Source organism: Parasteatoda tepidariorum, chromosome 5 (assembly GCF_982258835.1).
Source record: "Parasteatoda tepidariorum strain Cologne lab strain chromosome 5, Ptep-v5.0, whole genome shotgun sequence".
Taxonomy (NCBI): Eukaryota; Metazoa; Arthropoda; class Arachnida; order Araneae; family Theridiidae; genus Parasteatoda; species Parasteatoda tepidariorum.
The window spans coordinates 116,983,468-117,009,481 of NC_141759.1; the positions used below are offsets into that span (position 1 = coordinate 116,983,468).

General features: G+C 27.0%; 1 protein-coding gene and 2 long non-coding RNA genes across 7 annotated transcripts in view; 2 read left to right on the plus strand and 1 right to left on the minus strand.

Annotated features, from left to right (window-relative positions):
• The window catches only part of LOC147810060 (uncharacterized), a 553,747-nt gene that overhangs the window by 256,903 nt on the left and 270,830 nt on the right, over nt 1-26,014 (plus strand). The window lies entirely within an intron of this gene.
• On the minus strand, nt 8,280-20,904 carry LOC147810064 (uncharacterized). 2 transcript variants are annotated; one of them, XR_015434141.1, is made up of 4 exons: nt 19,624-20,904; nt 18,902-18,993; nt 15,856-15,936; nt 8,280-8,748 (listed from the first exon to the last, which is right to left on the minus strand). It is a non-coding gene; the product is annotated as an uncharacterized LOC147810064 (long non-coding RNA). The 2 variants fall into 2 exon arrangements; XR_015434140.1 differs by having other exon boundaries at nt 20,601-20,877.
• The window catches only part of LOC147810065 (T-complex protein 1 subunit alpha-like), a 28,850-nt gene continuing 23,785 nt past the window's right edge, over nt 20,950-26,014 (plus strand). Inside the window, exons 1-2 of the mRNA XM_087164944.1 lie at nt 20,950-21,265; nt 24,750-24,870. The gene's annotated coding sequence lies outside the window, so the exon portion shown is untranslated. The remainder of the gene's footprint in view (nt 21,266-24,749; nt 24,871-26,014) is intronic.

Sequence of the window (26,014 nt, forward strand, 5' to 3'; positions counted from 1 at the left end):
ATTCTGCTTATTTCCCCCTGGTTTCAATCAAACTTACACTTTTAATAAAAAAAAATAATAATAAAGTTTTTATTTATTAAAATATAGAACATTGCAATGATTATTATTGTTAGAATTTAACTGAACTGTATGTAAAAATGCTATGCTTATTTTATCATCGGCGTTGAGTATTGAGTATAGTAAAGTGAGGAGAGCTCTCTGCTTATCGCTCTGCGTTTCAATAGGTAAAGCTAAATTTAGCCTATCAAGATTTATAAGAGCTCTTCTTCAAATTCAACATGCTTTCACGGAGTCCAACAGGGAACTTCCTTCTCATCGGCGTTGATAACAGACCATAACTTCGTGGCAACCAATGTTTAACACTTTCTAATTTTAATCGCAACGAAGAAAAGAAAAGTTATTGTAACAAACTGTTTCCATTGGAAGACATGCAATGGCAGTAATCAGCATAACAATGAAGAAAACCCTCCATGGTTCACCCGATCTCATAATCCATATACAACACTTGCAATGAATTTTGTAGTCGAACATTAGATATAATTCTACTCCTGGGTTAAGGAGAAACTATAAATCTACAATAATGTACTGCTGAAAATAAATATTTAATACAATAAAGAATGAAATGGGTGAATAAAATTTTATTTCTATTGAAAAAAATATTCTGCTAAAGCAAAAAGTAAAGAAATAAAAATAAGGAATATTTTTGGGATTCATCAATTTTATCTTTTTTTTTTTAAAAAATAGAGCACTAAAAATGAAATTTTTAAAAGAATCACCGGATAAACTAAAAATCTGGAATTAAAGACATTTTAAATCTAACATGAAATAAATTTAACGTGAAATAAAATAAATTGTCATTTAAAACGATATTCTAAAAATTAAAAAGTAGAATTGATTGTTTTTTGTAATACCAACGTTGAATAGAAAACTAAAAAGAAGATTTTGGATTTTAATGATAAATCCTGTATTTCGATTTTAATGTAAAATTAGGAACCTTTCAGATGGTGCAATTTCTTATCAATGAGAAACTATTTCAGTAAAACCACCTTCTACCTTGTTACAAAGAGAAGAAAATCACGAAAACTTTCTCAGTTAGACCAACGATTTAGGAAATATATAACCTGACAGGTAAAAAATTGAATTTATGAAACTTAAGAGTAAAAAAAAAAACACACATTTTATACAAAACATTCAATTTACACTTACCGATTACTTATTGCATTCATACGAACTTCAGTTTAATAAAAAGCGTGAATGAAGTCAAAATATAATTAAATGTTCTCAAATGAGCTTCTTTTTAAGTAATGAAACCTTTACACTGGTTTTAACAACTTTATAGGTGTGTGTTCTTTCGTAAAAATAGTAAGATTTTTAGAACTTGATGAGAGTGTGCTTCTTATTTCTGGAATCAATGAATTATTTAATGTATTAAGTGTTTCAAAAAGTTTTTTTGAGTTTGCACATTGTAAAAAATTGCTGTAATTTTTGCAGAAAATTTCCATGCATTTTTTTTACAGTACCGGTGTTGTAACGGTAAATGAACCTGGTTGGCACGATGCTGGACCCACTTTCATGTAAACCGGAGTTCGAATGTAGCCATCCGAAGACTCCCTGTGTTGTAAATGGTGACTGGTGCAAGTTAAATCTATCGAGTCGCAAGGTCCTCCATGTTCCTATAAAAAATTATACCTCTGAGGGTACTGAATTGGAGATTGATCGTTCTCTGGCTCAGGTGAAAATTACGATGTGTGGAAGTCTGAATGAATTCACCCTGTAAACGGGTAGGACGTATGGGTGTGGTAGAAGTCAAATTCTTGGCCATAGATGGCCACTGAAAAACAATAACAATCGCACCATTTGCCTACGACAACAGCAACAACGAAAAATGAAAATGGTTTTTGCTGCAAAATCGATTGTTTTCATCACATATGCCAGATAATCAGTGCCGACTAACATCATTTGACGTCATTTTCAGTTGGTTGAAGAACATTCGATGGGCACTTGTCTTTCTTTTTTATACTATTAATTAAATTTTATGCTATTTCATTAAATCGGTTTAGGACGAAATACGTAAAAAGTAAAATTAACAATAAGGAGATCAAACTTTCGACCTCACCAAACTTTGGGGCTCTATTTTCCAGCAATCCCCTTTATTTTGGGAGTCAATAATCATAATTGGTAGAAAAATCGGTCTTTTCCGCTAGAGCGTTTTGTTTAAAATACTTCTATAGAAAAGTTCGATCTGGGAGAGGTTGTCAATTTTATCTCAATGCACAACTATTATAAAAATATTTATCGATTAGAATTTTTAGATAAATATTTTATGCATTGTTGTTGTAGTCAGCCATATAGGCAGAGAGGGTAGGATCGTTCTTGTTTTCCAGTGGCGCCATCTATGGCCAAGAATTTGACTTCAGCCACACCCGTTTATAGGGCGGAACCATTCATGCAACCACAGATCATAATTTTGACCTGAACCGGAGAACCATCAATCTCCAATTGAGTACCCCCAGCGGTATTGATTTTTTATGAGAACATGGAGTACTTCGTGATCCAACAGATTTAACGTGCAACAGTCACCATTTTACTTCACCGGCCGGCTGGATTCGAACTCTCGTTTTCATAAAACTGAGTCCAGCGCCCAACATACCAAGCCATCCCGGCCTTGTATAATATGTACTATTGCTATGGAAAGCTCCCCAATCGGTGCTCGGAAGTAATTTTAAAGTTGACAGTTAGGTCCGGCTGGAGTGTCTCCTAACGTTTGAACAAATTTGGAGTGAATTGGTTCATAACAGCAAAAATTGGTGGAAACTATCGGAATTCTCCTAACACTGTTTTGAGCCGTGATGGCTCACCGGCTAAGGCAGCCATGGAGAAGAGCTAAGGTTCGATTCCCAGAGGCGGTTTGAAGCCCACTCAGCTTCACATCGATAGGTATCAGTTAGTGTGTAAAGTAAAGGGGGCGCAGTGTCTACCACATTGCCACAATCTTGACGATGATGGTCACGAAATTGTGCAGTCTTATTCCCCATGACGGGCTGTTGCGGTAACTCTTTACTTGACCACTAATTTATTTTTATACCGCACTACGACCACCGATCATAGGAATTTTAATTGAACGATGCATTTGAAATATAATATAAAACATTGCGTAAAATTAAAAAAAAATAATAATAAGCACTGAAAGACTATTAATATTTGAACTATCGGTAGTTTTAAGCAATGCAGATGCGGAAATAATTACATTTTCCACACAAGGTAATGAAAAAAAAAATCCAATTCGAATGTACTTAATTTCAAAAGTAATTGATATATAGTAAAATATTTTTCTAAAATTATTTAAAAAGGCTTTGAACAAAGAAAGAATCATCTTCCAATATAAAACGATACGTGAAAATTGAAATATAATTTTTTTTTTATCTCACAAAACAAAAATGTTTAAATTAATATTAAATTTAGTAAATAACTAAAACTACTTTTTAATTCTTCGAAAATATATTCTAATTCGATGCAATGAAAAAGGGATGCAAAGAATACAATTAACAGTTAGCGGCTCAAGGTCTCAAATTAACAAAATTGTTGGACCGTATTGTTAAAATTGTGATTATTCCTTATAATTTGAGTCAAAAATTCGTCGTAAAAAAGACGTGTTCCGTGAAAGGCCGAGAGTTAAGACAATTCAATTATACTGAGTCGTGATTCGTCAGGGGATAGAGCCTTCCAATGGGAGAACCGGGTTCGAATCCCATCAATGGCTGGTCGATACGAATTCAACATTCTGCTTGCTGACGAAAATATCCTCAATGGTAGACGGGTCATGGGATAGACTCCCCTTGCAGGTCAGGCTAACTGTGGGAGGTTTTCCTCCCACAGTCTGGCAAGTCTTGAAAATGAGCGCCAATTTTGAGTGAGTGAAACATGTCTACTGTTATTTCAAATCAGTATAATTTTAAAGCAATGAAGTTTTTTTAATCAAATAATAATCATACCACCTCAGTCTCCTGCAATCGTTTTTTTTCTCCGTTTTTTTTATAATAAACACAATAATATTTTCCAATAAACTTTTAACACTAAAAAAAAAAAATAATTTTTAATGGTAAAGAAAAGTGTTTCTCTAATAGCCATTTTCAATGTTTGTATTATTTGTTTGTTTTTTCCTGAAATTCAGCTTATTTTATTCATTTTTAGTTTATGCATTATTTTAAAATTATTATTGTTTGAACGATAACAAAAATCAATTCTTCACTTCAAAGCTATTTTTTTGTTTTTTAAATCGGTGTTCCGCCACATCAATCACTTAAAAGTTCCGTAGTCGGAAAAAATTGGGAAACGCAGCTCTAGGAAAAATTTGTTTTCTTATGATTTTATATCCTTTATGGCATCTGCAGTGTAAAAATATAGATAAGCAGCGTAAAAATATATTAATAAAAACATATATAATTCAATCTTCAATATAATGCCAATTTTTTATCAAAAAAGTTTTTGTTTATTCTATATGTATATATATTTTTAAATTTTTCTTTGGAATTTTAATTGGGCTCCATATACCCTTTAAAAAACCGCAGTTTCCGTGATGAAAAGCCGAATAAAAAGTCTTTTCTTATAATATTAATAGACTGTTAGCAATTTTCTTAAGTTACGAACAAGACTTAAGTTAGACAAGAAAACATATTTTCTCCGAATAAACATTCCACTTTTTCGCATTCGGGTAAATATCGTTCAAATATAAGAAGTAGCTGCAATCTAGGAATTATGGTCAGAATATATTGGTCAGGAGGGCAGTCTGAAAGTTGGAATCTTTTTGAACGAAATGTATCGAATAATTCTTTTAATTTTAAAAATACGAATTTTTCCAAAATTTGATATTTTGGAAAATATTTGACCCATTTTGCTCAAGTGGTTACGATGTTGTGATGTCAAGTGGTTGTGATGTATTTCACCCCTTCTAAAATTAGAAATAGAGAAAAAAAAAAGCTTTGTTTCCATTGAGATTTTTTAAGTAGAAAACTTCATTTGCATCCGAAATTAAAGTAAGGAAGCGAATAACGTGCTTCGCCTCATCTGAAATTTAGACATTCATGAAAATAATGTCAAGTTAAACTGATAATTTAAAAAAATAATCAACTTTGAAGTTATTTTTAAAATTGAAAACTTTATTTTAATCTGAATTTTAATTGAAAGGGCGAATAATTTGCTTCGCTCCTTCCGAACTTTAGACATTTGTGAAAATAAATTGGTTATTTAAAAAAAAATGAACTTTTTAATTCAATTTAGAAGCTATTTTTCGAAAAGAAAACTTTCTTTTGAAATTTAGTTTAAGGGCGAATGATGTGTTACGCTCTTTCTGAAATTTAGACATACATTAAAACAAATAATGTCAAGTTTAATTAACAAACATAATTGAGAAAAAAAAATTTCCACGTAGAAGTGATAAGATTTTACTTTCCTCTGAAATTAAAGTAAGCTGGGGAATAATATGTTTCGTCCATTCTGAAATTTAGACATTCGTGAAAATAAAATTAATTTGGTTGTTTCAGAAAAAAAAAATATTTTTTTTCAACTTTGAAACTTTATTTTCGTAAGACAAATACTTATTTTTTACATGTGATAAATTTCTACGTCATTAAATGAAAGAAACATTTTTGAAAACAAAATGCAACCACCTCAATGAAAACAATTTAATTTCGTGAATTAAAATATTTAATTCCTCATCTCTACAAAATATTCATCTATTTTTTACTTTAATTCAAGAGCATTTTAATTCAGTCATTTTAAAATGCACTTTTGCATTACGTGATGTGATTTAAAAAAATAAATAAATAAAATACCATCACGTTTTCAAATCGTTATACTATTTTTTTCAAATCTATTTTTGTGTGTAAAAGAAATATTATTTTGCAAAGTAAGTTTTTTGTTATTCTTCGGCTTCGAATAAATTTGTTCAAAAGAATTTAATTTTATGCAAATATGTTACAAAATTGACTGATAAAAAGCATTCTGTCGGAAACACTGTTGTTTAATTTAAAATTAACATAATGGCATAAACTATCTGTCATTTAAAGTATAAAATAATTCAAACAAAAAAAATGTATTTTAATTGCAATCGGTGGAAAAATATTAAAAAGGAAGAAAGATCTTGTTGCGCTCGATGCTTTACTTTCACTCGATACAAATTCCGCACCCACCTCGCACTGACCCCAGTGCTGACGTAAAATATCCTCAGTGGTAGGCAGATCATTGAATAGAGTCCCCTTGCAGTGAGACTAACCAAGGGAAATTTTCGTGGTTTCCCCCTCCATGTAAGGCAAATGCGAGTTGGTATCATAAAAAAAAGTCCTCCACAAGGGTTACATTTCTCCTAATACTTGATCCTGGATTCTTCTGAATTGGGTCAAACATTTTTAGGCTACAGAGTTGAACATTGGTAGTCGTAAACTCAAAATCGGGTCGGCAGTTTAATGATGGATATAAAATAAAACTAATAAATACAGAAAATATTTTCAAGTTACAAATTCGGGCAGAAAAGCGTATTTCCCATTATTTTTCGAACGATTCGCTTTCCTTTACATTAAAAAATATGGGGTTAATCGTAAATTGGAAACGATAATCCCACTAGTTCAATCTAGTGCGTGGTTGAACATTTATTGCCCTTAATATTAATTTCTCTTTTTGCATATTTGTAATTTAATGGAAAATTTTCTTCCACACAATTATGAAAGTTGTTCTTCGAATTATAATTTGAAGCTAAAAAAAGTTTTTATATTTATAATTTTTAAATTATAAATTTAAGAATAGTAACAAAATTTAACATTTTAAGTCATACTCATTTTTTTTTATCATTTATATAAATACAACTTTTAATGTCTGATTTAGAGTTGTAATTAAATAAATGATAAAAAAAATTAGAATAAAACCTAAGAATTCTTTAGAATCAGATTAAAACTTAAAAATTCAATTTTTTTTTTTAAACTTCCTTACTGAAAAACTGCGTTTTCATTCCAATTTTCTAATCACGCTTTCATTCATTTAAAATTTTTACAGCATCATTACACTTGAATACTGTAAGCTTTATTAAGATACTGTTTTAAACTGTTATTTAAATTATGGTTGATTGATTTTTCCAGTTTAACACTAGAGCTAAATAAACTCAAACCCCTTATGTAAAAATAAACTTTTTGTCATAAAAATGTTAAAATCTCTGTAGAACATGAAAATTATTCACGATATGGGAGAATTGACCGGTTGTGGCAGAAATATGTATACTAAAAGTATTATTCGAAACAAACAAAATGCAAAAATAATAATAGAATATTAACTGTGCACAATTGTTAGAAAAAGTCATGAAGTCAAATGTGCAAAAACGATAAGATATTAAGCGCATTTTCGATGCAAAAGTTCTTAAACTGTCATTTGACCGGTTTGTTTAGTGTTAACAATCAGTTTTAAGCACAATTTTGAACATACACAAATTATATATAATGCATCAGACTGCTCATTTATAGATCTTAATGTAATCCTAAAGGAAACCTTTGGGCATGTATTGCAAACAGACGTTAAATTTCTACAGACATGTAACACAATTAGAATGAAAAATAATGATTTGGGAAAAATATGTGTGTTTTTCAGCATAATTTGAAATGCACAATTACACACACACACAAAATTGAAGACTGCTATAAATTACTGAAAAATAATCACATATCTGTTTCAAAAATAAACTATTAAAGCCATAAAAAATAAAGTATTCAATTATAAATACACATATTTAAAAATATGCTTGTTTAAAAGAGGATGTTTTAATTTGATGTATAGAGCAATTTACAAAAAAATGATAAAAATGTTAAATATAATAATAAAAAAAAAACAGATAACTGAACTGATGCATCATTGAGGGTGGTCAATTTTCGGGAGGGTGACCATCTCAAAACTTTGATAACTAATTCAATTTTATTCTTAGGAACTCCCATTTATTTTGACACAATGGCACTCTTAATGTCAAAAAATGAAGCTTAGACATTAATAAAATATTATCTATATGAATAGTTTTGAATGATGTTATGATAAGTGAGATATATAAGTGCCAGTATAATTTAATATTTGAATTCTGCAAATCGAATTCAAATTGTTTGATAAGGAATTTTTTTTTGTTATTAGTTTTACTACCCATCAATTAATTAATGCAATAAAAAATGCATGAGAAAAAAGTACTAGTGTGGGGTAGAAATTCTGAAACGAAAAATTATGAAAACTGATATGGGAAAAAATAGCAATATAAGGAAGGAAGAAAATTTTTTATTTATAAATCACATGCACACACAATTTCAGATATGAACACGTATATCTTATAAATTATAATTTAACGTACAGAGTTTATACCAATATACAAAGGTTAACATAAAAGTTAACACAACATTATAAAATTATAAAGTATTATAAATACAGAATACCGTATTAAATATCCACATGCAAAGGGAAAAAAAAACATTTTTTTTATATGTTTTCAAACATTGTAAAAAAAATAAACTTGAAGAGTAATTAATTTCACATTTTATTTTTATTACATTATATCACACACACAGTTTATTTAAAACACAAACATATAAAAAGTATATCATACTATAAATATAAACTTTATTTTAAAAACTTTTCTTTGTAAACTTAAATTTCAAAACTCCTTATGACACTTTTTCAATCTTATATAACAGTTTCCTTACAGTTCTACCCCAATGAGCCTTTATAACAGTACTGAAAATGAAAAAAAAATTAATATGAGCTTTAAAATATTTTTGAATGATAATAAATTTTTTTTCCTTTTGTAGAATCAATGATTGAAATTAAGATAAACAGATATGTCAAATTAAGGAAGAAATCAAAAGCTAAAATAATACTTCAAAATCCAACAATAAATGTCCTTCACTTTATTGTTAAATCAAAGCATTTCTGAAACAACTCATGGTGGGTCAATGGGTGGTGGAGGTCCCTTAATTTTGTGACCAACAGCATAATGGTTTCAGTCTGGTAAGCATTACACACAATTTTTGCCTTTCAATCCCATACAAGCTTTTAACCATCAATCAGCAACTGTGTGTGGGCTTGTCACCATCCTTCATAATTATACCTCAGTTTGTTTGATCACTCAGACATTGTTGTAAATTTCAGATAATATATATTAAGACAGATGGATTTTATCAAGAAGCTTAAAAATATTATTATGCTTCATTAAAAATGTTATCCTAATGAATTTGTACAAATTAAAAGAAATTGTAAAAATATTCTGTGAAAGATTAGCTAAAATATATAGTTATTTTACATGTTAACTTTTTAAAACTGTAATACTGATCACAAAAATGATGATAAATTGAAATGGAGTATTGAAAACAGTTAATGCTGTTTTAAACAAGATAGTCCCCAAAACCACTTGATGCTTGGTTTGTGATAAAATTTAATGCATAATAATCAGAATTGGTTATACTGAGCCAAACTTCATCACTATTACATACTCAAAAATACGGAAAAATCACAATGCTATAAATAAAATCTGCCACAAAAAATAATAATAAATAAATAACAGGAGAAAGGAAGAGAGATCAATGCAGTATTCTGGTGTTGTGATACCTGAGTAAGAATAAAAATGGGAAAGAATTTGAGAGGCAAAATGCAGTTGTAACAATCAGTTTACAAATGAGCTACAGTATGAGCAAAAAATCAAATCATAAACCGAAAATGCTCACCAGGTTTTGAGAGAGTATAGTGATAGGTCACAGCATAGAAATCAACTTAAATTTTGATTATAATTTTGATTAGTATGAAATTAGCTCTTTAATACAATAACAATAATAAAAATTTTAAATGATCAAAAAATTGGCAATACCTGAATATTTTGAAAGATTAAGGCCATATGAAAAAAAATATATTTTTTTCAATTATAAACAACAGTGGGTTGAAATAAATAAACTTGTAACCAGGGTCTGAGATTATTTATATGGGGGAACAAACATTCATGAAATGAAAATAATTCACAGAAATAATTTTCTAAATAAAATAAGGATATGCATTGTTAACACTTTCTCTCAAATAACTTGACTAAAATTCAATTAAACTTATTTGTTGCCATAAAATAAGATTTTTCATGAAATATTTAAATAAAAATCAAGTTTAAAGGTCTTACTTTCAAACTTTAAAAGTCATAATATTTGGATAAGTAATTCACACAAAGGCAGATTGCAGTTTTTGAATTGATAGAGCATCTAACTATTGCTATTGATTGAACATCAAACTCAAGTTAAAATTTTACATTATTGCATACATTAAATAACAAAGTTGAACAGTTCTAGAAACTATGTCTGACAAAAACATAGGGGAAAAGAACTTGGATATTTAAGAAACTGTATTTATCTTAACATAATAAAACCCTAGATAGAGTTGATTTTAAAATAAAAATATCTAATTGTGTCTTAACTAACATTAAATAGATATTTAAATAATTATAAAAATAATGCAGATTAATCCCAAATACTTCTACCAGAACTTTACCTTTAGATACCTAAATTATTTTAAAATAATTTAGTTTCATTAATTAGTAAAGAAGGTTTCTCAGAAGATATAAAGCTAGTTTAAACATTTGTAACATAATATTATGGCAAAAATTTTGTTTTGCATCACTTTGTGATTAAGTGATGATGCTATACAATAGTGACAAATTTGTAACTGTTAGTTAGAGAACGCATTATGATGCAATATATAATGCAAAAAAAGGTATAAAAAATTCATATTTACAGTTAATAAAATATAAAACAATTTAATTTAATATTATAGAAATCTACTAAAGTTGTGAATTATATTTTAATTCAACTTAAACTAGATTTTGAAAAAAATACAATAACAGTAATGAAAATTTTAACATCGCTGATCATCAATATTACATTGACATTATGTAACATTAAGTAAATACCACAAATAGTGACAGTAAAGAATGTTAGACATGATTAAGGTCATAACTCGATTTTAATATAATCAGTAAATAAAATAATTTTTAAAAAAAGAGGTTATTCATTCACACAATATTTTATTTAAATTAAAACTTAGATGTAATGACATAATTTTAAAAGCTTCTTGTATTTGCTGAAAAATAAGCAAATACAATTTTGTGAGACGAGTTACCTAAATGCCTCTTTTAGTTTAAAAATAAAAATAGATTTTAAAGAAATAAAATAATAATACTCTGTAAATAAAACTAAAATTATAAGTATTATATTTTCTATATATTTGTAACATTTCTTGAATTACAGAATTTATATTTTTGGCCACATTATATAGGCTTTTTGAGAGATTTTTCAAAGCTATTTTTCAATTTTTTAAGGCTAACTGAAATCAAGACATTATGCAAAATTCAGTTGGAAGAGTTGCATGTTTTGTAAACTTAGATTCAATAATTTTACATACACTCAATATATAATTAAGAATCCAGTTCTAATAAGTTAACACAAGGAATTTTTCAAGTAATATGAAGGAAAAAGAAATCTGAGGCTTGAAGTTTCATTAAATGAAAAATTTTGTTTTTATAATTATGTAATTTGTATTTAGTAGGGGTCATATAATAATGTTTTTCACTTATAGACCATATAACAAAGAATTCATTGTAAGAATGTAAAAGCACATGAATTTCTTAATTATATTTTAATGATATGTGAATTTTTATGAGGAGAAAATGGGCTTTTTTCATTCACACCTTTTCAAAGTGTTTTAATTAGTGCCTTTTGATTTTATTTAATCTCTTTTCCTCATTAAAAAAGTTTTCATACTTTTCTTTCAATTGCATATTTAAAAGGTATTACATTTCATTGAGTAAAGTTTCACTTCTGTTTCCTATCCCCAAACTTAGAGTCAGATAATTAAAAGAACTTTTCAAGAAAGCACTAAACATGTTAATTATTTATTGTGAAAACTTGGTTGTTAATGTTAAGTTTGCTAGAAATGTTTATTGCAGTTTCTAATAAATTTTTCACATTTGTATAAGTCATTAGAAAAACGCTCCCCTAGTTTATTTTTTGTTATCCTCTGTTACAATTAATATTAGCAGATTGAGCATTAACACCCACATATTAAATCACATAGGAATGAATAATTTTATGATTTCATTATTCATTCTGTATAAGTGAAACATTATAAATTTTTGACTATAGATTCAAAAATTTTGAACCCAAATCAGATTAAAAGTAAAAATACTTGTATTGCACAACAGTGCTGTTCCCATCTTGCTTTTATTTTATCATTGATCAAAATTTTAATACTATTTCTTAAAGGAAAAAAAACACATTATATGGTTCTATAACATAACTTTATAAACTCAAAATATTATTTTTCCATGTCTTGTAATTTACATACTTTTCACTACTGTGCCACTAATTCTTTCTTTCTTTTAATGATAGGGATAAAACTGTGATGATTAGAGAGTTACAAATTTATTATCATAAATTAATGATTTTTTTTTTAAAGAAAATAATTTTGAAGAAAAATAAAATTTGAGAAGTAATATTTAAAAAAAATTGAATAAAATATTTATATAATACATATTTTTAATCAAAACACTAAAATCAATGTATCAGAAATATCTGTAATTAGCATAGGTGACCAGTTTGGTTTTTATAAGGAACTTGTCATTTTGCTGTTCCTCATTATATGGTCTGGTGTTGTGGTAATATAATATTTCAACTATAATTCAATAATTTATAGAACAAAACTTCAAATAAGCTTTTACGGATTGTGTGCCCGGTCAGAACATTATGTCCAAAGCATGCACACATTTCAGTTATATCATTTTATTTCAATTAGTCAATAATTTATAAATAAAAATTTCAAATAGACCTTAGTGGTCTTTATGAATTGTGCATCAGATTTTTTACTGTGCCCAAAGCACACATAACAAAGCTTGAATTCATAGAATATAGCAAAGGGGATGTTTGGAGCTTTTAAAGTCTAATTTTAAAAAAATTGATTACTTGTTATTTTTAAGCAATTACAGCAAAAAGTATATAAATCATAGCATCCTTCAAGTAGGTAACAAATCAAAGTAAAGAGGAAAGATATTTATAATCAAATTTTAAGTTCAACACAATAACAATAAGCAAATTAATAAAAACAACTAAATATAATTCCTTTCATAGAACAAACATGATATTATTTGCAATGAAATTAGAATAAAATCAAAATTATTTTTAAAAGAAATAAATACATATATTTTTTATTGTTTAGTTCTTGTAAAGTAAATCTTTTTAAGTAACTTTTTATGTTAGTCTCAATCATTTTTTTTCTTTTGAGTAAAAGAATAATTGATTAAATAATGTAAAGACTAACAGAATAAATAATATTGATTTAATTTCATTAGAAAACTGCAAATGTAATTTAAAAGCAACTTTAAAGCATTAGTTTTTATATATGGCTTAAAAGATTCTTTGGTCATAAAATAAGTTAATTGTCTTGACATGAAAATGTACTTAAATCCTCTATTAATTACAAATTGTAAACCATTAGAAACGGACTATGTAGCTCTGTTATTGATTACAATAGTTGCTATAAACTTGGATAGAGAAAGAAGGAATTTAGTGTAACAAAAGAGAAAGATCTATGTATATTATACATGAATGTGCTCAGGTATCAGAATTGTTTTCCATATGCAATAACAGAACAGTGCATTTCCATGAGTAAACAGTTCAATTTGCACCAAAAGAAACCCATAAAATTCTTTCCACTTATTTCAAAACCAATGTGATGAAAGTTGCAATATTGAGCTGTGATATATGATAATCTATGATAGCCAGGATTTATTATGCAGAAAATAATAATGAGGAACAATAAGCCAGTTTTAATTTTAGATCTGGTAGGAATATTTTACCCTCATTAAGAGTTAGACAAACAAGAATTTCTTAAAAATAAAATTTTATGCAAAATTTGTTGCACAACCATGGTGAACACGTCAAATTAAATCTAGGATATGATATATGACACATTTGAAATAATGAATGTGATTCAAGTGTTTTATAAAAAAAATTTTTATTGTCTTTAAAAATAAATTGTTTTATAGTAAAAAGATAAATTTAATATTTAAGCGGTTTTTACTTTCATATGTCATTCTGGTACCATAACAGTTACTGCTCTTCCATTATCATTGGAGAGTAAAAAACTAAAAATTATGTTTGTCTATAGAACACAAACAATTAAATTCTGTGTCAAGACATTGAAACAAATGCCCATTGAATTGGAGTATGGGGCCATGCGCCCAAGACATTAAAAAAAAAAAAATTAAGAGTCTAACAACTGCAGAGCAATCACCCCTTTAAATAACGCATTTTAAATCCAACCAAACATTTTAATGTAAAAGGCTATTACCATATATTGCATAAGCCACTGAAAATTATCAATGTGGATTAAAAAGAGAAAGATCAAGACCAGATCCACACAATCATGCAAATCTGGGGAAAAAACAAAAGAAATTAATATTTATATAAACCATATATTTTTTGACTAGACAGCATATGATGGCATAGAAAGAAAAAAATTATATTGTGCACTACTCGATTTAGAAATATCCATGAAACTTGAGAAATCTTACAAAGATGACTCTTAATAGAGTTAAATGCAAAGGAAAACTATGCAAAGTAAAAACCTATACAAATATCTATAATAGTGAGATTCCATGTCATTGGAAAAAGTTATTAAAGACTCAGTATAACAGTTTAAATATTAGAATAATTGATTAAATATAGCAAACAAATGTTAATATGGATTAAGAAATCACTTTAAATTAAAACACTTAAGAATAAATTAAAGACTTATCAATATAAAACTTCAGTAAACCAAATAATTATGTGTGAAAGCGCATTCTGGACCATGAACAAAGCAAAGGAAAACAAGTTCTAAGAGAAAAGAAAATATTTGGCGCTGTCAAAAAATTACGTCCGGAGAGTAATAACCAAATATTGTGAAAACTTAAAAGGTATATCAATTAAGATGACTCGGACATATCTACAGATACAATGATTTAAACCCAAAGAAAAAAATGGCAAACAGGTAGACCAATCATGAGGTGGCTTGATATAGTTGAGAAAATGGCAGGTAAAATTGGGATCAACCATTGAAAAACTGTAACAGTAGATCATTCCCAATGAAAGAAACTTAAGTCTTGGCCTGCAACAGGCTGTAGAATGGCAGAAAAAGAAAGAACTGTTTTTTTTAATAGTCCTATTTTTAAGATGTTAAAAAAGGTTAGAAATAATAAATCAATAAGGTTAATAATTTTCCTTAGAAAAAAACAATTAAAGTGAAATATGTAAATTATTTCAACAGGTAAAATAAAATTTTGTTAATAAGTAATAAGTTAATGAAAATGGATATTATTTAAAATTATACAGATATTAATGTTTAAAAGGATCCACTAATAGACATTTCAGCATGGTCAAAATTTATTTTAAAAGAATTTATCCAACAAATAATAAAAAATACTGAAGGGGACAGTGACATTTTTTCTGGTCTGAATTAAGAAAAAAACTAGTTATTTCATCAAACAAATTTAAAGAGTGTGTCAAAGAGTACTTCACGAAAATCAAAATTAATTTTAACACAATATTTTCTATTTAAAAAAAAATTCATAATTCATATTTATTGCTAATAAATAAGAAACTTTCTCATGAATCAGTCATACTTTCCGTTTCAGAAACAAAAGATTGAATGTAACATTTTTAATACTATTTTTTGTATAAAAATAATAATGTTGATTAAAGATTAAAAGAAATACAAAGAAACTTTTTCATTACTGACAGCATATTTCGTTTAGCAGAAGAAAAAAAAAAGTATTACTTCTCACATAGCTGAAACAGCAAGTATGCAAAAATAATGATGGAGTAGCGGCTGTGGGTTCCACTCCTTACGTTTCTGTCACTAAATGAAAAGAAAACAATTAAGGACAGTGAAAAATACACAAAATTAGCATTCTATTTATGATAACTATGAACTACAATTACTATGAACTAAAAACTATATAAAAAAAATGCATGGAGACAATTTCTTAACATAAAAAAATGGTTACAAGGAAAAAAACACTTTGTATAGAAAAGAAATTAGGTTAAAAGGTTTTTATATAACTTGTTGATATATTCAGCTATCTGTAGAAAAACTAACTAGTGAATTAACATTAAAATAATGAAATGTAAACCTCTTTTAGAAAAAATTCTGTTCTACATTTTATATATTATAGAGTAACAAGTATAGGAAAACTTTTATTACAATCATAATTTAAGTAAAAGTGTAAAAACAATAAAAACCTATAAGCAGAAGCCTTAAAGTTTGTTTTGATTTTAGCTTTTTCCCCCTTAAACATGGTTTACATATTAAAAAATATTAGTCAAGATAAGAGTTTTAAGTAGGGGTACACAACCTATGTCCTGCTGGCCACATGCCGCTCGTGGGAACTTCTAATCGTATTAAAAATTTCTTTTATTAAATTATTTAATTTAAATTTATATTACTCTATAAAATACGTATTTGTTTCTTTTTGTTTTTGCACTTTCATTCTGCAAGCTTCCTTTTGGTTAGAATATATATAACGTCTCGCAATATTTATATATATATATATATATATATATATATATATATATATATATATATATATATATATATATATATATATATATATTAATAAATTAATTATTGTGAAAAATGGAAAAAGTTTTTTTTAAAAATATATCAGTGTTTTTAGTTTTAAATAAATTCAAATAATTAAAAGTATTTAATTTTCTGCTAATATGTTATTAAGTTTACTTGTAAAAATATCTGGTGCTTAGAACACTAATGTTTGGATAAAAATCATTGTGCACCCCTAGTTTTAAGAATAAAATAGAATCAAGTTTTTCTTAAAATACACAATGAGGAGGCAGTTAAACGTTTTCAGAAACCTCGGTTATTAAGTTATAATTTATAAGAAATTTTTTTAATTTGTTTATTATAGTTCGTTTTTATAAGCTACAATTCAAACGATCTACAATTTAATCCTTTTTATAAGGGACTATTCATTACAAATCAAAGGTGCAGAAAACGACGAATGAGAGTTAACCTAAAATATTTTGGAAATGTATGAAAATTAATACATTTGTAATACATTTAAAACATTTAATTGAAAAAATTATTCAAAATATTTACGGTGCAAAGTAAAGGATAAATAAATGCATTAACATATTTATAATATTTGGAAATTTCGGTTTTCTTGTTTCTCGGAGAAAACAATAAATATTCAACAGCTGTTACAGATTGTAGCTGTTACACATGTCTGAAAATTCCTGTGAATACAAAAAGCTCCTGATTGGTTTAAAGATTTTCAGGCCTTCTGCAAATATTTGCTCTAATTGTTTGTGTTCACTCTTCATTGGTATTATATTGCACTCCTACGACTACTTTTTGATTCAACTATATCACAAATTTCAATATATTTATCAACTGATGCATAAACATTAAACCCGTTGCTTGAGGTGTTTTACTCAAACTGTAACATAATCCACATTTTTTTTTATTATTAGCATCACCATTCAAGAGATACTGTTCTACTTCTCAAAACAAATTAATTTCAACATTATGGTTAAATGTTGGCAGAAATTTTGAACAATAAACGAAGGAATTTGCTAGTTTCAAAAATCCTCTGAACGGGTACTTTAAATATTATACGAATAAAATTTGTGATGGAACTGTTAAAACAATACAATATATGTGAGGAAAGGAAAGTTGCAGAAATGATGGATCTAGGTTTGACTATATTTAATAACAACTTAATTGATAACCATATTTGCCCATGCAATGAATTAATTGTAAACTTAAAACATTAATATATATCAACAATAATATATAATTTGATTTATTATGGGCTAAATAGTGTTATATTCATATTATATTACAGTAAAATATAATTTTAAGAAAAGTTACGCAACTATTAACCCTGTAAAAGCTTATTATTGAATATCACCAGAAAAAAAAATTAATGTATAAATAGTATATTATACACATTACATAATTTCATTTATCATGTATAAATATTATGCCAGTTTAAGAAGAAATTAGGAATAATGAATAAATATAAATATTTTGTTACATAACGTAGAAATATCATAAAAAACTACAACAGCTACTTTTCATGTTTTGAATTTGAATAATGAAGACAATAATATTAGGAATATGATCCATACACAAATAAGGGAAAATTAATTAATGAGCTTCATATTAAAAAATAAATAATTTACAGCTAAATTTTTGTCAATATAATAGGAATACTAATTTCCATTATAAAACAATATTATAAAATTCCAATCATAATTACAGAAACTTTAAACATTTTAAAATTTTGTATTAATTTTTAATAGTTGTTTCATTTTAGTACACTTAACATATTAATTTAAAACCAGGTTAGATCTTCATGAAAATAGTCAATCAATGTAAATAAAAATCTCAATAAAATAGAAAGAATTATAAACAAAAGAAGAAAATTATAAACAAAAGAAGAAAATTATAAGCAAAAGAAGAAAATTATAAACAAAAGAAGAAAATTATAAAAAAAAAAGCTTAAAAATCTTTTTCTTCTTTTAATTTAATCTAATTTAATTTAATAATTTAATCTTTTTTTTTCATTTTGAAGCAGATTATTAGCAGAGCAAGACTATTTTAATAACAAAATAAAATATCATTTGCAAATTACATAGAAATGATAAACATAAAATTACAAAAGATAATTAAAAGAAAACTAAGATATTGGTAAAAAACTCGTATTTATATATCCTTTTATATTTTTAGTTTAAGATAAATCACAATACAATACAATATTAAATATTTTCCCTATTTTAAACAAATATATATAAAAATTTACCTCTGCTCAACATCAGAGAATGCTTGGAGTATAAAAAGGAGAGTCAATTTTATGGCATCAGAAATAGTATTATTAAGAGGAGCAGCTCAAAACTGAAATCGAAAAATTTTAAGTGTTAAACATACTTTTAAATGATACATGAGAGATTACTTTCTAAAAAATGTACAAAACTGTACAATGCACAATAAAGAAAGCTTATGTAAGGAGCATAAATATTTCTTGATTGTGCAAATTTTTTTTTATTGAAATATCATCTTAAAGTAAAAATGAATAGAAAGAATGAGAAGAAAATTACAAGCCATATTATTTAAAAAAAATAAAAATACCTTCATTTGAAAAGCCTTGACACAGACTTAGATCTTTATTGAGTAAGTGTACATAACTCAACAAATCTACTTGTTATTATTTTTTTAGGATAATGATCTGTGTTAACCTTGAATTTAAATGTTACAAAACGTTATAATTAGGCAAGAGTCAAAACTTACTTTTTTACACAGATTTAATATTGCCAGTGCTTTAATATAGTTAAAACATAATTCTTGCAACAGATTCTATATTGTATGGTAAGATTGAAAGTCTAAAAATGCTTTTAACATTTCATGATTAATGAAAAATGTAAGAGATTTAAGTTGCCTTATTAAAGTAAAATAATTTTAAATACACTTTTTATTCATTATCTGCAATAAATAAATACACCTATGTGTTTCAAGTTGTTACTATACCTTTTTATAAGTCTTGAAAGTTATGTTTTATATCATCAATGGTTATTTCAATTGATTGTAAAAAAAAAAGTTCAAACTAGGAAAATAATTAGTATAACCCAAATTTTTTTTCAAAAAAGTAATTAAGAAAAACATTTTTCAGGAGAAATTTTGATCGAACCCTAACTTCTCACCCCTTGAGTACAGCCATAAAGAATGTTAACTCAGAGAACCAGTTCAGGAGCACATTTAATAGCCAATATAACTGCTAGAAATTTCATGCAGAACAATTTATTGCACACTAGTAATTCATATAAAAAAAATAAAAAAATCATTGTCTACTTCTTAAATTTTACAAAAATTGTGAAAACAGAGTTTATCAGTGCCTCTTTTTAATATTAAAATATCTTTTGGTATAAGAGTTATAATCAGCTTCATAGAAAAAAGTACTGCTTATTGAATTGTGGAACATGCTTAAAAATTCAATAATCAGGATTACATGTAAAGAGCAGGGTAATAACAGAAAATTAAAAGAAATAGCAATGCTCTTTCTATTTTAAGGTAAGAAGTAGCTAATTGAGCAAGCAAAATTAAAGTTTTCAATAATATGTACACTTTGGTAACGAATAATTGGGCAATTGAATCAAAGAATCGATATAAACAATTTGTGGGGGGCGGAGTTATCGACCATGCCAACCGTCATCTATCAAAAGGCACCTCAAACTTTGTATATTAATTTGTTAATATCAAAAATAAAAACTATATTTTTATACATTAAATAGAGTTACTACTGAAACTGTCAATACATTTTCTTACAGTTCAACTCGAATATATTATATTATTAAAAAAAAAATTTGCACTAGCTTATTCGAAAGAAGATAAGGATTTTTAAAGATTAAAATATTTTTTTCAAATCTGTATTATTTAAATAATGGTATTTTTTTAAATTAATAACATGACTTAAACATAAACAACAGAAAGATTGCTAAAATTCAGACCGTAGCCTATTTAGACTAGCTTCTCGAGACAGAATCCACAGAAAAACTGCTCCTATCGTTATGAGCTCACGCTTGCGCAGCGAAGATGTCATGTGCAATAAATTTGATTTGTAATAATTAAACATAATTTTTTAAACCTTTAAAGTAATAAGTAATACATTTCTTCATGTCTGTAAAAGGTGACTAAAACCATAAAATAAAAAACTTCGTCGCAGCTTAAAAAAAAAAAATGATTGAATGTAATGATATAAAATTAGCTTTTCATACACTATTATTTATCAAGTATTTGTTTACTCCCATTTCTGCCTTTTTTGAACTTAGTTACTAAGCACTTTTTTCATGTTTTCATCTAACTCTCTATAAAATTTGAATTTCAGAAACTAAAATAGACTTTGCAGACAAGTAAGCTACAAGCTTAAAACAATTCTTCCACGCAAGCGTTCTAAATAAAAGCATACTTCAACTCAATACGAAAGTTAGAAAAAATAAGTTTTAAACTTGCAAATTTTTTTTAAAAAAAAACATGTAGATGTTTGCCCGGGGGTGGCTATGTGGCCTGGACTGTAACTAATAAAAAATTGTCAAGACTAATTTTTTTTTTACAGCACTTTATGTAAACAGTTATTGTTCCAACTAAAGAATATATTTTACAAATGCAATACGAAGTTTGTCGCATTTTATGTTATGCTTTTTATGTTTATCATAAATATTTTTGTCACAATGAATTATCTTAATAATGATATTTTTCTAAACTATTTACATCATTCATCACAAGGAGTAAGAATTTTTGTCTTCTGGTTTTACATTTTTGAGAGTATCTAAAAAGAAATAAGTTACTATTCATATTTTTACTGTTCATTGGTTTTATCCCTTTGTAGCTTAATGAGAATTTTTTGTTTTAAGGGATCACCACTCAAGCATCTTTTCTAGTAAGTGCCCCTCTGACTGTCATGTTTTTTACATATATTAGTGCCAAAAAAGCAGCTATTCGAGAAAATTAATCTTCTTTAGAAGGAAGTGCTGTACACTATAGCAAAACTAGTGGAAAAGCAAAATCATATAAATGTAATTACCTTTTTTATAAAATACCTCTTTTAATAACATGGGAAATTATAAGTAGAAAAATTTCTAAATAACAAGTTTGTAGGAGTTATTTTTTTAGACTTTTACTACCCTATCCTGTTATTATTATAACCATTCAGATGAATTGATCCCAAACAATATCTGGACCAAATTAACAATTAGGTTAAAAGTTATTTCATGATGAGAAACAAAATTTATTAAAAGCTTATTGGTTTAAAGAAAACGAAAAACAAAAGTTTTATCTTAACTCTAAGAGCACTTTTAATACCTGTTTGCAAAAAATAATTGAACAGAAATGTTTCATTACGAAATGAAAAAATATGAAATGAAGCAGCACCTTCACAAAAAAAAAAAAACAATTAACAATTACTAATAGCTTCTTGCCGACTGTCATGCAATTTTTTTATTTAAAATAAGTTAACAACTAGCAGTGATTGCATCTTAGTTCTTTGTTCAGGGTTGCCACTGGCAACTAAAATGCAACTATTTTCAGCATGAGGCGACTATTGCAACTTTTTTTGCCTAAAAAGGCTAAAAAAGCAACTATTTTCAGGAAGAGGAGACTTTTTTTCCTAGCAATTTTTTTTAGCTTAAATTGGGTAGAAAACCTGCAGCCTGCGAAATCTTCTGAAAACACTGAATTTCTTTTCTTAAAAAATAAAAAAATGTAAAATAAAATTAAAAAAATTTAATAAATAAGTAAAAAATGACAAATTTTAGATTTCAAATTTGAGTCATCACTTTTCAATGCGCTCAATTTGAACAGATTCTATCGTAAGTCTATTTCCTTTCTCGATCGCCTTTTCAACTGTTTTTGTTACGAAATTCTGCACAATTTAAAAAAAAAAAAAACAATTTTTATTACGATATTACAGTGCATGAATTTTGAATTTGAGTAATAACTTTTCTCAATTATTGATAAAAAGGAAAATTTCTTAGAATAAGTGTGTTTTTTTGAATGAATTCTAGTACATTAAAAGTATTTTATTTTCTGCAAAGATACTAGTTTTTTTAAATAAAAATTTAGTGCTAGAACACTTACGTTTATATTAGGGGTGCACAACCTTTTTGAGTGAAGGGTCACTTGCACAGCAGGTTGGATAACGAAGGGCCGCACATGTATTGAGACATGTTAATGACAAATATAGTAATGTTTATTTAAACATCAGCGTTCTATTTTTTTTATCAATAAACTTAGTAATATATTTGTAAAAAAATTAGAGGTGTTCCATTTTTAGAATTCATTCAAAAGTAAAAAAACTTATAAATTTTTTTTTTACAAAAAAAAAATTGCTATTTTTTTCATATGAACAATAGATTTATCAAAATAAATAAACATTGAAGAAAAGTTTTTTTTTTATCATATCATGCAATACGAAAATTCATTTTAGAATTACGAGGCGCATCCAGAAAGTAAGTTTTTCAATTTTCTTTAAAAAAAAGAACTCATACTTTCAGGAACATATTTATTGGCAACAAGTACAGCAATATTTCAGCTATTTTTCAACATAGCCACCACCAGAATGAGACTCTTGTCGTATCGTGGGATCAACTTTTGTATCCCTCTGTCGTAGAACTCTGCCGCCTGTAAATGGAAACATCGTGTGACAGACGTCTTCAGCTCTTCGTCGTTGCCAAAAAGCTTACCGGAGGACAGGAATTTCTTGAGGTGCAAGAAAACATGAAAATTGCTGGGAGCAAGATCAGGGCTGTAGGGTGGATGATCAAACAACTCCGAGCCAAATTTTGTCAAAACAGCTGCTGTGCGTCGAGCTGTATGTGAAAGAGCATTGTCATGGAGGAGCACAACACATGCAGTAAGCATTCCACTCCTCTTGTTTTGAATGGCACGTCGCAATTTCCGCAGTGTTTCACAGTAACGGTCAGCGTTTACTGTTTCACAACGTGGTTCCATTCACAGGCGGCAGAGTTTTACAACAGATGTATACAAAAGTTGAACCCATGATACGACAAATGACTCAATTATATGTTGCTATTTTGAAAAATAGCTGAAACATTGCTGTACTTGTTGCCAAAAAATATGTTCCTGAAAGTATGAGTTCTTTTTTAAAAAAAAATAGGGAAACTTACTTTCTGGATACGCCTCGTAAATTCTAATAAATAAAAAAAACTGCTATGCCCACAGAATGAAAGTAGGAAAAAATTTATCATAATTAAGTCATATAAATTCAAATTAAATATTTTAATTGTAGAAAATTTATAGGTTTTAAACAAAAGCCTAAAATGAAAGCAAAACTGTGATAGTATAGGAAAATAAAATTCAATGCTTATTTTGTATTGTACTTTATTATTTCATTTTATTAATTATTAGATTTTTTAATATCGTAAAATTTTTTCTTTTTTTTTATCGAAAAAGATCACTTAAGCAACAAAAAATTTAAATCTAATTTACAAACAGTGAGCAGCTTAAAAATTCACGTTTTCCGCCATTTTATGAATTTCTCAAGTTGCAATAACATTGCATTTAAATTAGGGATGTAACGAGTATTTGGCCCTTCTGTGAAAAATTCAGTTGGTTGAATGATCAGTCAAATATTCAGCAGAATATTCTTTAGAAATGTATTTTTCTAAGTTTATTTTATTTTTGAATTTTTATATGCTTTTTTTTTAAAATTATAATCATACAAGTCAATTTTGTCATTTTTTCGATACTTTGAGAACTGAGAAGGACTTTTTTCCATTTTTTGCTGTTTTCATTATAACCCTGCACTTTAACAGAACGTTTTCGGCAACTATTTTCATGCTCATTAACATTAAAGCTCATTTTCATTAAAGCTCATTTTCATTAAAAGCAACTATTTTGTTCATTTTCGTTCTATGGCAACCCTGTTTGTTCCATAAGCTTGAGGCAACTTCAATTATGTGATACCAATTTTTATTTCAATGTCAAATAGCTTTTCATTTTCAGTAATTAAAAGTTGAAGTGGCATGAATCTTTTATTGTTTCACTTGTTAAAGAATTATTTTGTAATGAGAGATTTATTTAGTAATGTATTTGTTTTGTTAAAACATGCTTATATAATTAAAAAATTATTATTATTTCAGAGACGTTTCTTCCTCTAAGGAGAGAAGTTCAAAGCCATAAGAAATCTATATTCTGCTTCAGCAAAGGAAAGTAGATTAGCTGTGAGTTGAAAATATAACTAGTGTCATCAAACGATTCTAGGTAATTACAGAATTTTTTTTATGTGAGAATACCAATCATTTTTCTAAATTAAAAATTTTATCTGTATAGCTTTTATCATAGTAAAATAACCAATTATACTTTTTACTTATAATGTTAATGTTTTCTTCTTGTGACTTAAAGAAATTTTTTAATTACTGCAGTAATATTAACCTCCAAAAAGACCAGTGGTGTTGCAATTTTAGATGTTACATTTCCGAAAGAATTTTTATTTTTATGAGATAAAATGCTGTTTATTTAAAAAAAATGATGACTGATACTTACAGGCAATTTTCAATGTTTTAACTTTTAGTATTTTAGTTTTCTTTACACATGCACATGATTTGGCTTCTAAATTTTCCCCCTTACCATAAATTACTTCCTTTAATTTTTTATTGTAGTTTATGCTCTTTCTTGTTTCATCATTTTGCCTTGTTTCTCTTAAGTTTTCACCATTTACATGTTGTATTGTTGTCCTAAACTACATTTGTGTGTATTGAAAATTTTCAGAATATATATTAATTCTTATGTAATGTAAAGCTATGTAAATTTTTTCCTATTAATTATTAAGCACAAAAACGTGAGTCCCTATTCTAAAATATGACATTTTCATATGACAATATAGGAAAGGATTGACAACAATGGCTTATTTTTCATTTATTTATTTATCATTATATTATCATTATCTTATAATTTATCTTTGTGTTTCTTAACATAATTTATGGTTTGTTTTTTCAAGAAGAGAAGTTTTTACATATGCCTTTTTAATAAAAATCAATTGATTAAGAAAATTGTTCTTTTTATTAACCCTTTTTACAATCATCAAAGGAAATTACTATAATCATTTTATATATTCATTTAATGATACACATTAATGTTTGTTTAATTGAAAACAATTAAACAGAGTTCAAATTGAATATTTTAATAATTTGATTTAAATCTGCTCCTTTTGCAATGTTTTACTATTTTATGACATGGGCCAACTGGATGAAACCTTTCACGTAGTCTTTATGTATAGGTTCAAAAAATAAAGTTTGTGAAAACTGGGTGAAACTATCAAAATCTTAGGGTGGTTCATTTCTTTTTTTGATTAGCTCAACATGTTGAAGGTTTGAGTATAGGCTTCTTCTATGCAAATATTATACTT